We start from the raw sequence: 16,726 nt of genomic DNA, 5'->3' as shown, positions 1-16,726 counted from the left end.
CTTCTTTCTAGTATTCTCTGCTTTCCGCCACGATCCATATGACATCAAAATGATGACCCTTGTTCCTTGTCTTTTCTTAATCTAGCATGAACATCTGGCAGTTCCCTGTCAATGTCCCACTTCAACCATCATTCTATGATCTTCAGCAAAATTTGACTTGTGTGTGATACTAATAATAATGTATAATTTGAACATTCTGTTGAGTCACCTTTCTTTGGAAAGGATGCAAATATGGATCATTTCCAGTCAGTTGGTCAAGTAGCTATCTTCCAAATTTCCTGGCATAGATGAGTGCTTCATTAACTTGTTGAAACATTTCAAATGGTTTTCAATCAATTCCTGCTGCCTTGATATTTGCTAACGTTTTCAGTGCAGCTTGAACTTCTTCCTTCAGCACCATTGGCTCTTGCTCATATGTTAACTCCTGAAATGGTGAAATGTTGACTAGATCTTTTTGGTACAGTGACTGTATATTTTTTCACCTTCTTTCCCATATCATTCAGCATTTTACTCATATTCAGTGTTGCAACTCAAGGCTTGACTTTTTTCTTGAGTTCTTTTAGTTTCAGATATGTTCTTCTCTTTTGGTTTTCTACCTCCAGATTAGAAAGTCACATTTCTTTGTTTTTAAAATCATTTTATTGGGGGCTCGTACAACTCTTATCACAATCCATACACGCATACACTGTGTCAAGCACATTTGTACATTTGTTGCCATCATCATTCTCAAAGCATTTGCTTTCTGCTTGAGCTCCTCATTCCCCCCTCCCTCCTTGCTCCCCCACCCTCATGAACCCTTGATAATTTATAAATTATTATTATTTTGTCATATCTTACACTGTCTGATGTGTCCCTTCACCCACTTTTCTGTTGTCCATCCCCCAGGGAAGAGATTATATGTAGATCCTTGTAATCGGTTCTTCTCTTTCCACCCCACCCTCCCAGTATCACCAGTGTCAGCACTGGTCCTGAAGGGATCATCTGTCCTGGATTCCCTGTGTTTCCAGTTCCTATCTGTACCAGTGTACATCCTCTGGTCTAGCCAGATTTGTAGGATAGAATTGGGATCATGGTAGTGGGGTGGGGAGGAAGCATTTAGGAGCTAGAGGAAAGATATGTTTCATAGTTGCTATACAGAACCCTGAGTGGTCTTCTGTAAGGGGATGTCCAGTTGCCTACAGATGGGTCTTGGGTCCCCACTCCACACTCCCCCTCATTCATAATGATGTGATTTTTTTGTTCTTTGATGCCTGATCCCTTCAACACCTCATGATTACGCAGGCTGGTGTGCTTCTTCCATGTAGGCTTTGTTGCTTCTCAGCTAGATGACCACTTGTTTATCATCAAGCCTTTAAGACCCCAGATGCTACATCTTTTGATACCCTGGCACCATCAGCTTTCTTCATCACATTTGCATATGCACCCATTTGTCTTCAGTGATCATATTGGGAAGGTGAGCACACAATGGTATGATCTTTGTTCTTTGATGTCTGAAACCTGATCCCTTCAACACCTCATGATCACACAGGCTGATGTGCTTCTTCCATGTGGGCTTTGTTGCTTCTGAGCTAGATGGCCGCTTGTTTACCTTCAAGCCTTTACGACCCCAGATGCTATATCTTTTGATAACCAAGCACCATCAGCTTTCTTCACCACATCTGCTTCAGTGATCATGTCAGGAAGGTGAGCATCACGGAATGCCAGTTTAATAGAACAAAGTGTTCTTGCATTGAGGGAGTACTTGAGTGGAGGCCCAATGTTCATCTGCTACCTTAATACTAAACCTATAAATATATGCACATAGATCTATTTCCTCATCCTCATATATAAATATATTTACATATATACCTGCCTTTATTTAGACCTCTATAAATGCCCATTTGCCTCCTAGTTCTTTCCTCTATATCCTTTTACAGAAAGTCACATTTCATTATAATATTTTACTTTGTCTTTTTGAGCTGCTCTTTGAACACTTCTGTTCAGCTTTTTGACTTCACCATTTCTTCCATTTGATCAAGAACCAGTTTCACAGTCTCTTCTGACATCCAATTCGACCTTTTCTTTTTTACTCTTTTTAATGGCCACTTTCTTTCTTCATAAATGATGTTCTTTATGTCATCTGCGGCTCCTCAGGTCTTCTGTCATTAGTGTTCAATGCACAAATCTGTTCTTGAGATGTTCTCAACATTTGGGTGGGACAGACTCCAGGTCATCTGTGGGCCTTTGTGGACTTGCTTTACTTTTCTCCAGGTTTAACCTGAACTTAAATATGAGCAATTGATGGCCTGTCCTGTAGTCAATCCATGGCCTGGTTTTATTTATTTATTTTAAACACTTCATAGGGAACTCGTGCAGGTATTATTACAACCCATAGTCCCCTTAGATCAAGCACAATTGTGAAATTGTTGCCATCATCATTTTAACTACATTTTCTTTCTTCTTGACTCCTTGATATCAGTTCCCCTTTATCCCCTTCCACCCCCTCCGCCTCATGAACCCTTAATATGTTATATAGTATTGTTGTTGTTTTTGCCATACTTACACCATGCCATGTGTCCCTTAATTTAAAATTCTTATGCTTGTTCCCTTTGAATAGGATCCTACTGTCATTGTTTCTATCAGTTCCCCTACCCACTGCCCCCACTCTCTTTTATTGTACAGTAAGTCATTATTCCACTTACTGTTGCTGAGAGGTTTAGCTATCTTGAATTTTGTGCATCAAAAGATCTTGATGGGAACAAAATAAATGAAAAAAAACCCATAACCAGCATAATAACCCAGTATGTCCAACAACTAGAACAAGATCGGCAAGATTAACATCAGTCACCAGAAGAAAAGAAATAATAAAAAGAGCACAAAAAAAAAAGATTCAGAAAACAGAAAACTAATAGAAAGAGCTAAAGACAAAATTTGGTGAAGTAGGGGGAGTGCAGATTGAAGACCCAAAGCCCATCTGTGGACAACTGGACATCCCCTTAGAGAAGGGTCTCAGGGAGAGACGAGTCAGCCAGGGTGCAGGGTAGCACTGATGAAACATACAACTTTCCTCTAGTTCCTAAATGCTTCCTCCTCACCAATGATCACGATCCCAATTCTACCTCACAAATCCAGCTAGACCAAAAGATGTACATCGGTACATATGAGAACTGGAAACACAGGAAATCCAGGACAGATAAAGCCCTCAGGACCAATAATGAGAGTAGTGATACCAGGAGGGTAAGGGGAAGGTTGGGGGAAAAGGGAGAACTGATCACAAGGATCTACATATAACCCCCTCCCTGGGGGATGGACAACAGAAAAGTGGGTGAAGGGAGACATCAGACAGTGCAAGATATCACAAAATAATAATTTATAAATTACCAAGGGTTCATGGGGGGCATGGTGGGAGGGGAAAAATGAGGAGGTGATACCAAGGGCTCAAGTAGAAAGAAAGTGTTTTGAGAATGATGATGGCAACAAATGTACAAATGTGCTTGACACAATGTATGTATGTATAGATTGTGATAAGAGTTGTATGAGCCCGCAATAAAATGATTAAAAAAAGAGTTAGTTATATGAGCTCCCAATAAAATGATTTTTAAAAGATCTTCATGGGGTTGGGGGAGAGGGAGAGAAGAAGAGCTGTTACCAAAGGCTCAAATAGAAAGTAAATGTTTAGAAAATGATGATGGCAACATATATACAGGTATGCTTGATACAGTTGATATATGGAATGTTATAAGAGCTGTAAGAGCCCCCAATAAAATGATTTTTAAAACTTCTTGATTGTACCAGTATACATACGCAAGTCTAGCAAGTTTTAGTGAGGTAAAACTAAGGCCTTAATAGTGGGAGGAGGGAAGTTAAGAACTAGAAAATAATTATGTTTTTCATCAGTGCTCTATCGCACCCTGGATATATTGTCCCTTCTGTGAGGGACTGTCCAATTATTTTACCGGTAGGCTTTGGTTCTCCACTTTGCCTGTGTTCCCTCACGTCAGTTTGAGTGCTTGTTACTGAATTTCTGATATCTGTTCTCATCGACACCACATGAGCACACAGGCTAGCGTGCTTCTTCCATATGGGTTTTGTGGCTTCCGTTCTAGATGATTACTTCTTTAACTTCAAGTCTTCAAGACCTCAAATGCGACATCTTTTAATAGTCGAGCACCATCAGCTTTCTTCACTGCATTTGCTTATGCACCCGCTTTTCTTCAGCGATCCTGTTGAGAAGATGAGTATCATGCATTGCCACACTATTAGAGCAAATCATTCTTGTACTGACGTAGGATTAAGGTAGCGACCCCAAGTCCCATCTGTATATATATAATATCTTCTTCCTTGTTGTTTTCTCTGTTTCATTTTTCTCTCCTCCTACCCCACTAGTTCGCCCCTTATTCAGCTCTCAGTAATTCCTCTTAGGCACATCTTGATTGACCAAACATCACCAGGGATACTGTACCCTCCTCGCCATTGGCTTTAGGACCCTTGATATGCTCTTGCCCCAATGTATTGGCTCACCTCTCCCCTCCTCCCATTTCCTCCTCTCTCATGGCCCCCAGAAACATCAGTTCCATTGCAGTCTCCTTGAGCTTGCTTGTCCTCTCTGTCGTATATAGAATAGACATCAGAAAGAAAGAAGAAATAGCAGGAACTCCTGGCCCCCAAACATATAAATAGTTCCAGGTCTACCAACTGATCTTTGTGAATGTACCCCAGCCAGTTCAGATGAGGTACCAGGTGCTGCCCCCCAAGTCTTTTGGGATTCCTCTCAGATGTCATGGCTTTGTTCCCATTACTGATCTGTTGTACTCCTCTCTTGGTTTGCCCCCATGTGGGGAGGTCAGACTGACCACACTCCCCTCACAGTATCTTCAGTGGTGACCTCTGTAGCGCTGTGATCCAGGGAGATGCCTTGCCTGGAGCAGATGCCAGCTCGGCAGTCCTCTCTGTGAACTAGCTGCTCTGAGCAGGAATGTTGTCCTCAGGGCTTGGTGTGTTAGAATGAGGTCTACACTGTCTTGGTTTCTCTTAGTTTGTTCCCATGTGAATGGGACAAGCTGGCCACTCTCCCAAACTGTGTCTCCCAAACTATCCTCTGTATTGCAGTTATCTAGAGTTGGGGCTTCATAACTTGAGCTGGGGCCTGCCAAGCAGTCCTCTCCATCAATGGGCTGCTCCATGCAGGTACATCATCCTCGAGGATTGGTGAACCGAATGAGGTCTGCTCTCTCTCCTTCCTGTGGAAACACAAACAATAACCTCTCCATGTGATGGGTTAATGCCCTGTTACCCCAGTGCCATGTGGTTTTTCTCCCCTTCATTTTGTTTTTGATGCTATATGCATCTTTGGATTTGGTCTGATCTCTGCCAGAATACCTGGTCCTTAGCCCGGAAACTATGCAATGTAATCTTTTTCTTCTACCCCCGTTGTACTGTTTGAACTTACCTCAGTGGACTCATGTACTTGTCCTTTTGTGCTTGACTAGCTTCGCTCAGCATAATTTCCTCCAACTCTTTCCACAAGATGGTATGTTTCATTTTTTCATCATTGCCTTTTAGGGATGTGTGATACTCCATTGTGTGTATGTACCAGAGTTTTTTCATCCATTCGTCTCTTGATGGAAACTTAAGTTGTTTCCAAATCTTTGTGATTGTGAACTGTGCCACTATGAACATTGGAGATCAGCTGTTTGGTTGTGATCTGTTTCTTACCTCTTCTGAGTATATGTCCTGGGCACAGACCTGGAGCAGATGCCAGCTGGGTAGTCTTTTCTATATATATCTACAAGATCACCGCCAGCAGCAGAGAGTTCCTGTCTCATCACATCCCTTGAACTTTTGTTGCTTTCAGATTTTTTGAAGTGGGCTATCTTTCAGGGTGGATAGGTGGTAGTGGTTAGGAGGTATCTCATAGTTGTTTCAATTTGCATTTCTCAGATGGCTAATGATTGGGAATATTTTCTCATATGTTTATTGGTCATTAGGGTTTCCTCACTTGTGAATCTTCTGTTCAGGTCGTTTACCCACCTCCTCAGCTGGCAATTCATTTTTATCTTGTGGGCTTTCAGGGTATTGTAGATTTTAGTAATAAACGCTTTGTCTGATATGTCATTGCTAAATATCTTTTCCCAGTCTGTGGGCTATCATTACTTTCTTGATGAAGTCTTTCCATGAACACCGGTCTACTATATTTAGTATGTCTCACTTGTCTATTTTAGCATCCTCTGTGTGTGTGTATCATTCCCTATTTCTGGTAGCCTAAGTATGAATCTGCACCAAGGTTCTTAGGTTTGTCCCAGTTTTCTCATTGATGATCCTATAGTTTGTGGGTTTTCCTAGAGGTCTGTGATTCACCTAGAATTTATTCTTGTGTATGGAGTGAGGTAAGGGTCTTGCTCCTTTTTTTCTGCAGGTAGATATCCAGTTCATCCCGCACCATTTGTTAAAGAGGGCGTCTACTTTCCATTTGATGCTTTTTGGGCCCTTATTAAAGATCAGTTGCATGTATGCTGTTGATTTTATTTCTGGAATTTCTGTTCCTTTCCATTAGGCTGAGAATCTTTCATTATACCAGTACCATGCTATTTTGACAACTATGGTTTAAAGTCAGCTAATTCAAGCCCTCTGACTTCTTCATCTTTAGGAGTTTTTTGTTTTGTTTTGCTAATTCTTGGCTTCTTCCCTTTCCATATGAGTTTTGGTAGTCAGTTTTTCCATTTCACGAAAGAAAGATGATATTTGTATTGGTATTGCATTGAACTTACATAGTGCCTTGGGTAGTATCAACATCTTTACTATATTGAGTCTTCCAACACACCAAATGGGATGTTCTTCCATTTGTGAAGGTCATTTTTGATTTCTCATAATAACATCCTGTAGTTTTCCTCATATAGATTTTTTTAGGTATATCCCTAAATATCTCAATTTATGCTTGGCTACCGTGAAGGGTACTGCCTTTTTTATCTCCATTTCTATCCGATGTATATAGCAATCCAATTGACTTCTGACTGTTGATCTTGTATCCTATCACTCTACCAAATTCCTCTATTGCTTCCACCAATCCCAGTGTGGAGCTTTCGGGATTTTCAACATATAGAGTCATGTCATCTGCAAATAATGATACTTTCACTTCTTTCCCCAGGTGAATACCTTTGATGTCTTTCCGTTGCCTTCTGTTATTAGCTGGAACTTCTAAAACGATATTGAATAAAAGTGGGGACAAAGGGCATCCTTGTCCAGTCCTCTTTTTCAGTGGGATTGTTTTTGTCTTGTCTCCATTGACTATAATGTTGGCTATTGGTTTTTCATGTGTAACTTGTGTTATATTGAGGTAGTTTCCTTCTGTGTTAGTCTGGATTGACTATAGAAACAAATCCAGAGACACTCATATATGTGTAGTAGAGAACTTTATGTCAGAGTAATTGTATATTCAGAAAACATCCCAGCCCAGTCCAGGTCAAGTTCATAAATCTGATATTACCCGATATATTGATCCTAGTCCATAAAATCACACAACACAGGCAACGATGCTGAGTGCAGGAAAATCACAGGCCAGTGGGTGGAAAGTGTTGTGGCTCCAGTGGCAGTAGAAGCATCTCAGCGCTGGTGTGGGTCTCCATGTGACTCCTCCAGCTCCAGGGCTTTGGCTGCCATCAGCATAGCTCTGTGTGGCTTGTCAACAGGAATGCCTCTCAGGGAGCATATCTGTGTCCTGTTTCCAATGAGCTATTTACCTCCATAGTGCCTCCAAATGAGGTCATCAAGCTGCGACCTCATGGACAGGCTAAATACTCCTTCACTCTTAATAGTCTCAAGTTGACACCAGATTACGTAACTACCACACCTTCCAATACTGTCTTCTTGAATTTTAATTAGGAATGGGTGTTGAATATTGTCAAATGCCTTTTCTGCCTTGATTGATATTATTATGCGGTTCCTGTCCTTTTTCTTGTCAATGTGATGAATAATGTTAATGGACTTTTGGATGTTGAACCATCCCTGCATCCCTGGATTAAGTCCCACTTGGTTATGGTGAATTATTTGTTTTATATACCTTTGTATTCTATTGGTCAAACTTTGGTTAAGGATTTTTGCATCAATGTTCATTAAAGATATTGGTCTGTAGTTCTCTATTCTTGTGGGGTCCTTGCCCACTTTTGGTATCAGTGTTCTACTAGCTTCATAGAACGAGTTTGGGAGTTCGCCGTCCTTTTCTATGCTCTGGAAGAGCTTGTATAGAATTAGTGTCAGCTCTTTCCTGAATTCTTGATAAAATTCTCCTGTGAAACCGGTTTGGCTGGGAGGTTTTTAGTTGGTAGTTCCTTGATAACCTTATCTATTTCTTCTTTCGCTATGGGTCTGTTCATGTTCTTGATATCTATGTGGGATAATCAGGGAGTGTTTGTTTTTCCCAAGTATTTGTCCACATCTTCCAAGTTATTGTGTTTATTTTAGTACAGTCCTTTGTAGTACTCTACAATTCATCTTTTAATTTCATTGGGGTCTGTTGTAACTTCTCCCTCATTGATGTCTGCTTCTTCTTTTCTTTGATCAGTTATGGCAATGGTCTGGTGATTCTGTTAATCTTTTCAAAGAACTAGCTTTATTGTACATTGATTTTTTGCATTCTTTTCTTGTTTCCCCATACGTTTATCTCTGCCCTGCTTTTTATTATATCTTTTCTCTTGCTATTAGAGGGATTATTCTGTTGACTCTTTTCCAAATTTTTTTGCAATAGCATATTGACCACAAGTCTCTCATTCTTTTTCATATGTGCATTCATCTCTATCAAACATCCTCTGATAACTGCTTTTCCTGTATCCCATAGCTTTTGATAAGTTGTATTCTGATTCTCATTAGTTTCTTAAAATTTCCTAGTCTCATCTCTAATTTGGGCCAGTACCCATTCATTCTGAGGAAGAAAGTTGGTTATCCTCCAACTGTTTGCCTTTTTAAAAAATATTCCAGTTTAATGGCATAATGGTCAGAGAAGGAAGTCTGAGTGACCTCTATTTGTTTAAATTTACTGAGGCTTGACTTGTTTCCCAGATGTGATCTATTTCTGAATACATGTCACATACACTTGAAAAGAATGTGGATTTTTCTGCATTTGGGTGAAGAGCTTTAAATATATCTGAGGTAGTTTATTGTGCCAACTTGGCCAATAAACAAATGTGGGGTTGATTGAAAGGCAGAGGGATAAATGGCTCAGTGAGCCTCATCTTTCTAGTTCTCCCATCTCTTGCTTTCTGATGGTCAGACCAGAGTGCAGCTGCCTTAGCCAGTTCCCTGCTTCAGCTGGCAAGGCTCACTTCCTGCAAGACATCCCTGAGGAGAAGTCACATGGACCTATGCCAATGAAGCCCTGGATGCTGGAGCACCTGTGTGGAGATCCCTGCCAGCACTGAGATGTTTACACATTCACTGACTCGGCTTTCCTCCTGCAGTTGGCATCATTGTGTATATTCTGTGAGATGGAGGAGGACTTTGTGGATTGGTATCAGACATATGGGTTAATATTGGACTTGTGGGCTTGGGCAGCACTGGGTTAGGATGTTTTCTTGATGTGCACTTAACCTTTATATAAAACTCTCTCTTATACATGCGTTTCTGTGGATTTGTTTCTCTAAAGTACCCAGACTAACACAATGTCTAACAGGTCCAATTGCCTTATTGTAGAGTTTAGTTCTGTAACCTCCTTCTTGAACTTTTCCCCCATTGATCTATCTTTTTTCAGAGAGTGGTGCATTGAAGTCATTTACTATAATTATTGAGCCTGTGATCTCTTTTCATGTTATGAAAAATTTGCTTGAAGAATTTCATGCGTCTCTTGGTGGACACATATATATTTTTTATGCTCACTGACCCTTGATCTACTGATCCCTTGAGCATTATATAGTGCCTAGCCTTATCTCTTGTTATGACTTGCCCCTTGAGGTCAATTTTGTCAGATTAGGATGGCAACACCTACTTTTTAAGAATTGTCATTTGCTTGTTGATACAGTTAAAGTTTATTGTGCCAACCTGCCCAATAAACACATGTGGGTTAATTGAAGGGTGGTGAGATAAATGGCTTGGTTAACCTTGCCTTTTGAGTTCTTGGGTCTCTTGCTCTCTGATGGTCAGACCAGGGTGCAGCTGCCTTAGCCAGTTCCTTGCTGCAGCTGGCAAGGCTCACTTCCTGAAAGACATCCCTGAGGAGAAGCTGCATGGACCTACCCTAATGCAGCCCTGGGTGCTGGAGCAGCCCCGTGGAGACTCTTGCCAGTGCTGAGATGCTTACATATTCAGTGATTCGGCTTTCCTCCTGCAGTTGACATCATTGTTTGTGTTTTGTTAGATGGAAGAGGACTCTGTGGATTGGTGTTGGACATATGTGTTAGTGTTGGAGTTGTGGGCTTGGACAGCACTGAGTTGGGATGTTTGAGATGTTTTCTTGCTTTGCACTTAACCTTTATATAAAACTCTCTCTTATGCATGAGTTTCTGTGGATTCCTTTCTCTAAAGTACCCAGACTAACACACTTGGTATACTTTCTGCTAGCCTTTGATTCTCAATTTATTTTTGTCTGCGAGCTGAAGATATGTTTCTTGCAGACGACGGATTGATGGATTATGTTTTTAATCAGAGTCTGCTACCCTTTGTCTTTTGATGGGTAACTTCAGACCATTTACTTTTTCAGAGCTATTATATCCTTCTTTGCTGTCCTTTTGTAACTTTTGTGTCAGGTGTTTGCTTACTTCCCTCCTAATCAGTATGTTGTATAGATGTGTGTAGGGGGCTCCATTCTTGCCTTCTTTGCACGTTGGCCCACTGTTGTCTTGGGGGTTGTTTTTGGTGTGCTGACTTCTGGCTGGAGTTGTGCTATGTGTGGCTCTCCTATTTGTGTTTGATTATTGTTGGTCTTCTGTCCAATGTGAGTTGGAAAGAATTTTTTTGTAGCGCTGGGTTTCTTTTAGCATAGTCTCTGAAACTTTCCTTGTCTAGGAAAACTCTTACCTCTCCATCTGTAGTGATAGTTAATTTTGTGGGGTATAGGATTCTTCGGGTTGGCATTATTCTGTTTTAAATTTTGGAAGTGATTACTCCACTCTCTTCTCTTCTTCATGGTATCCTTGGATAAATCTGAGCATATTCTTATCTGAGTACCCTTGTAGGTGACTGCCTCTTTTTCTCTAGCTGCTCTTATGATTTTCTCTTTTTACTCAAAGTTGGATAATTTGGCTACTATATGCCTTGGTGAATTCTTCCTGGGGTTCAGTCTAATTGGTGTCCTCTATGCTGCCTGAATGATTGTCTGATTGTCCTTCATTACATTGGGGAAGTTTTCTTCCTGGAATCACCTAGCTATTTTTACTGTTGATTTCTTCACTGTGTCTGGTTCTGGTATCCCAATTATTTGAATGTTGTTCCTCTTCAGAGCATCACTCATTGTTCTCAAATTTTGGAGAAACTCAGCACCATTTTTCTCGGTGTCAGGGAGCCCTGAATTTTCTCTCTGGGAGGCTAGTGTGAATGGGTCTATGGGCTACCTATAGCTGACTGCACTGGGGAATCAGACTACTTCTTTATCTCTGTAGGGTTTTAATTTCTCCTTAGACTATTTGGAGGTCAGGGGGTGGCCCTCTCAGGGCACATAGGTGGGTTGGTTTCAGGCAGTGAGGATAGTGCTGAGCAGGACAATTGCACAGGGCTGGTGGCAGCAGGGAGACATGGAAGATGGGCTGAGGTTGGCAGAGGTAGGCAGGCTGCAGGGTTAGGCCTGGTCAGGCCAGTGGGGTAGCCATGGATCTGGGCTGCTGCGGGCTGATGGGATAGCCTTGGGTCTGGTGTGGACTAGCAGGGTAGCTGTGGGTCTGGGATGGCTGGTGTGGGGCTGTGGTTCTGGGCCAAATCAGCAGGGGGGTATGAAACCTGTGCAGGCCAGTGAGAAGGTGGTGAGACCAGGCTGCCAGGGGTCCATGGGGTCGAGGCTGACGGTGAGGGGGCCTAGTCTAGTTTAAAGGCTGATACTGAGCTTCTCCATCATCTCTTCTCACAGACACAATCAATTTGATTTCTGTGTATTCCATCTGGAGATGTCCACATGTCTAGTTGCCTTTTGTGTTGTTGGAAAAGGTATTTACTATGAAGACGCTGTTGGTCTGTCAAAATTTTATCATGTGATCTCTGGCTTAATCCCTATCACAAAGGTCACATTTTCCAACTACCACGCCTTCCTGTTTGTTTCCAATGTTTGCATTCCAATCTCCAATAATTATCCATGCATTTTGACTGTATGTTTGATCAATTTCTGACAGAAAGCAGGAGAATTCTTTACTTTCTTCCTCACTAGTTTTCATGGTCTCTGCATAAATTGGAATAATAGTTGCACTGGATAGATACAGTCCTATCACAGACAACAGTGTCCTTCAAGACAGATCTTGAAATGTCCTTTATGACCAAGAATGCCATTCCTCTTGATGGTTTCAGTCACATCATAGTAAATCATGTGATTTTCTGATTCAAAATGGCCAACACCAGCCCATTTTAGCTCACTTGTGCCTACTTGTGCGAAGAATGTTGATTTTTATGCATTCCATTATTATTTCCAACTTCCAGTTCTCCTAGATTCATACTTCATACATTCCAAGTTCTGAGTCTTAATTGATGTTTTCAGCTGTTTCTTCACATTTGGAACCATGCCCATAAGCAAAGGAAAGCCCCCAAAGCTCTACTCCCAGAGGCTTTACTCCCTTCACCTCATTGTGGTCGACTTTACTTTGTCAAGGCAGCTCTTCCTCCGTCACATTTTGAGTGTTGTGTTTCTTGACCCACGGGGATCATCTTCTACTACTATTCTCTGACAATGTTCTGCTTCTTTTCACGAGGTGTTTACTAGCTGACTGTGTTAGGCAGGGTCCTCTAAAGAAACAAAAGCAGGACACTAATGATTATATACATATAGGTTTATACAGCAAGAAGGAATATAACATACCGCAGTACAGAGGGTTCAGTTCAACTCACTTCCACAGAAGACTTAATGTATCGGAAGGCCTTCAGCTCACGTGGGCTGCCGGGTCCAAGGTTAAGGAAGCAGAGAGCAGAGTCCTCCCTTGGACAAGGCAGAATCTGCCCACAGGCAGCAAGTAGCAGGGTGGGGCACCCACAGTCAGTAGCTTAACGAAGCAGGCCTGGATGGGATATTGAAAGCAAGAAATGCAAGGCAACAGGATCCACCAGCCTCACACTCAAGCGATGTACATACCAGCAGCGTAGCGAAGCAGGTCTCGAAGGAACCTCAAGTTCCAGCAACACAATCCACAGTTGGCCTGACCCAAAGGTAGTACAGCTCACAGGTTGAGGCAGAGAACTAGCTAAAGCAGTAGCATGCTCCAGCCTGCTCCAATCACCAGAGAGCAAGAGTTGGGGGGGGGCAGGCCTTGCCAAGCCATTTATCTCTTGGCCCTCCAATCAAACTGAGACCTGATTAATCCCATATGTTCCTATTGGCCAGGTTGGCACAATGAACCTACCTATCACAGCAACGACAATGTTTCAGTTCCACCCATAAGGGTTTTCGTAACTAGTAGCTCAGAAGTGGACAGTCTGTTTCTTCTTCATAGTCTGTTCTTACCTGGAAGTTCTGCTGAAACTTGCTCATTGTGGGTGAACCAGCTGGCATTTGAAATACTGGGGACATATATTCCTGCATCACAGAAACACCCAAGCCATCACAGCAGCACAAACTGACATACAAGTGGTGGGTTAGGGCCTGGCTCAGTCCCCAACAGTAACTCAACTTGATCAAATTGTGTCTTCTTGCTGGGTTTCCATGTTGTGTCTTCTCAAATAGACATATTGGAATGGTTATCTCTCTTGTACACTTGGGAGGAAGCTCAGGTGAGATTCTGTACCCCGTTCGCCCCAGTTAGTCGGCATTCACTGAGTCGTGATGTAGTCATAGACACATCATGACAATGGCAGCACGGTGAAGGTGGGCTCACTCCCCAGTCGCTGCAGGAGGTGAAGGTACCATCCATGGCCCAGGCGGTGATGAGGCACTGGCAGGGTTGACAGCTGACCCCACCTATGCTACCTCCCAGGGCTGGACAAGGACATGAGCTCTTCAGCAGTCCGTTCTTTTCCAGCTCATCGCACTCTGCATCCTCCTCCCCAAAGTGCTTCCCTGACCTCAGCCCCTCCAGACCCCGAGCGAGGTCAGAGTGCTCTCTTAGCCTGGCTTGCAGACTCAGGGCACCCCATCCAGCCTTCCCTGCAGACCACATGACCTGGCGCTCAGCACTCATTGGCTGCTGGTTTTATACATGCTTTGAGGTTCATCTGACAAACTCTCCTTCGACTCCACTCTACATGTTGTGTTTTCCTTTTGAACCCTGGACTGGATGGACCTCGGTGTGCAGATATGCCCCCGGGAAGCCTGTCTGTGCACAGCTGCTGGTGCAGGGCTCTCCACAGGACACATGGATCTGGGGAACTTCCCCATCATCTCCATTTCAACCAGGTGCAGCTAGCCTGGTGGCACCTTCTGCCCCTACTCTGCCCGACCTGGTCCAGGGGAAGAAGGCTTCCAGACAGACCCAGCCCTGATGATCCAAGTCCAGTTAGGTGAGCAGTAGAGAACAGAAGCATTGAGGACTCAGGGCAGTGCTTCCAGCCAGAGTCTCACCTCAGCTCCCAGGGACTCAGGTTCCAGGTTCCTGCTGGCAACCACAGAGTACTGGCTCACATTTATACACAGCCACGGAGATGAATGGGTAGCTTTTTATGTTCCATCAGTTCATTTTCATGAAAATTCTAGTAATAGCTGCCAGCAAGGCAATTCTGTGTCCAGTCAATTCAATCAACTTTGATGGAGCAGACAGCCTCACCTTTCCCCCTCCATGTGACTGGTGGGTTTGAACCACCACATGTGGTTAGCAGCCCAGTGTCTAACCCACAGTGCCCAAGCATGTGAAGACCAGAAGCTTCTTGTTCTGTTCTAGTCCAGGGGGATCATGGGAGGAATTTGGGTCATGCGGGATGATGAGTCCCATTTTGTAGTGGTGCAGTGGGTTGTGCATTGGGCTACTAACACAAGGTCAACAGTTTGAATCCACCAGCCACTCTTCAGGCAGGACAGAGATAAGGCTGCCTTGCTCCTGTAAAGATTTACACTCTTGGAAAACCAAAGGAGCAGTTCCACGCTGACCAATATAACCACAATGACTCAATGGCGGGGACTCTTTGGGGCCATTCCTGTTCCACAGCTAAGGCACCTCGGATAAGTTAAGTTCCATGGCCCAGGCCTCACACTGGCTAGTGGGACAACTGGGATTGGACAGCAGCTTCCCTAGTGCCAGGGCTGGCATGTCACCAGGTTGGGGCTGGCCGTTCTGCTGCTTCCAGTCCTACCCAGTGTGCCCCATAGGTTACAAGCTACAGGGAGAAGCTTGGGAGGGTAGAGAAGGTGTAAGAGGGTGCTTCACACACAACAGGTTTCGATCCAGGGTTCCTGCTGCTGAGAGCATGGAAACCCTGGGTCAGTAACTGCACTGGGGGTTCAGTTTCCTCCATCGGGTGCCCCTGCGCTGCTCAGTGGGAGGAATTCTGTGAAAGTTGTGAGCTCCAGTGATGAGGGGCTAGTGATGAGAGTCATAGCCATTCTTGAGCACTGCAACCTGGTCTTTCCAGCTCCAGCAGCAAGCAAATTTGGAAGGAGTGTGTGGGACCAGGAGCTTGCTGTTCTGTTCTAATCAGGGGGATCATGGGAGGAGTCCAGCAAGTGGGGATACGGGCACAGTGTATCCAGAACTTCCTGGGAACTGGACCCTCCCTGGGCCCTCTACACTAGGAGTTGTGCACACCACCCTTCATCTCTCTCCATACCCCCTCCGGTCCCCCACCTGGGTGCCAGTTACCTGCATGACACTCACAGCTCCAGCCCATTGAGGGAACCTGTTCAGGCCCATCTGGCCTCGCCTGGCCCTGCCCATCCTTCCTGGGCTCTGTACCCAACCCTGGAAGAACTGAGTGTCACAGGTGAGCAGACACGGCTCCTCAGGCCTGGCCATGGATCTGATGAGAAGCCGGTGGGCAGCTTGCCTGAGCTCTCCCATGCCTGCCTCACAGCCTGGCTGCAGAAGCGCAAGAGGCAGGGTCGAGCCCTTTCCACAGCATGAGTCATCGGGAAGTCCAGCCCTGGTGTCTCGGCCAGCATGCTTCCGCTCAACATGGCTGAAGACCCCAAGGGCTTTCTGGGGGGACATTTCCAAGCACTGCCTCAAGCATGGGTGGCTTTATTTTACAAGCTCTGCTCTTCCTTGAAAGCACCCCCACTGGGAAGAGTGGCCTTGGCGTGTCCACGGCTGTGTGCCACGGGCATGGTAAAAGGCAAAATTGTGTTTGTAGGTCCAAGGCAGTCAGCATGAGAATAAGTGTCCCCATGTTTCAGGTGTCTCTCTTTCTGGGAAGCTCAGAGCACTCTGCGAGCATTATCCAATCAATTCCAGAAACGGCTGCGTTAGAGAGGTGGGGACCGCTTATGGCTGGGAACCATAGCATGGAGAGGTTAAGTGACTTGCTTAAGGTCCCAACGAACTGGGAACTGAGCCCCCCCCTTTCAGAGCACAACACACGAGTATCCGTACCCTGCAGCTACAACTCCAACTGGTGATAACAAGGCCCAGTTCTTGCAGGAGCAGCAGATATTTTTAGCAGGCCCCAAGTTCACAGTTTTGCTCAAGAATTCGTTCTGCGGACCCCA

This window comes from Tenrec ecaudatus, chromosome 18 (assembly GCF_050624435.1).
Source record: "Tenrec ecaudatus isolate mTenEca1 chromosome 18, mTenEca1.hap1, whole genome shotgun sequence".
NCBI classification, from domain to species: domain Eukaryota; kingdom Metazoa; phylum Chordata; class Mammalia; order Afrosoricida; family Tenrecidae; genus Tenrec; species Tenrec ecaudatus.
The sequence above is the reverse complement of the archived record's forward strand: the minus strand, read 5'-3'. Positions refer to the sequence as shown.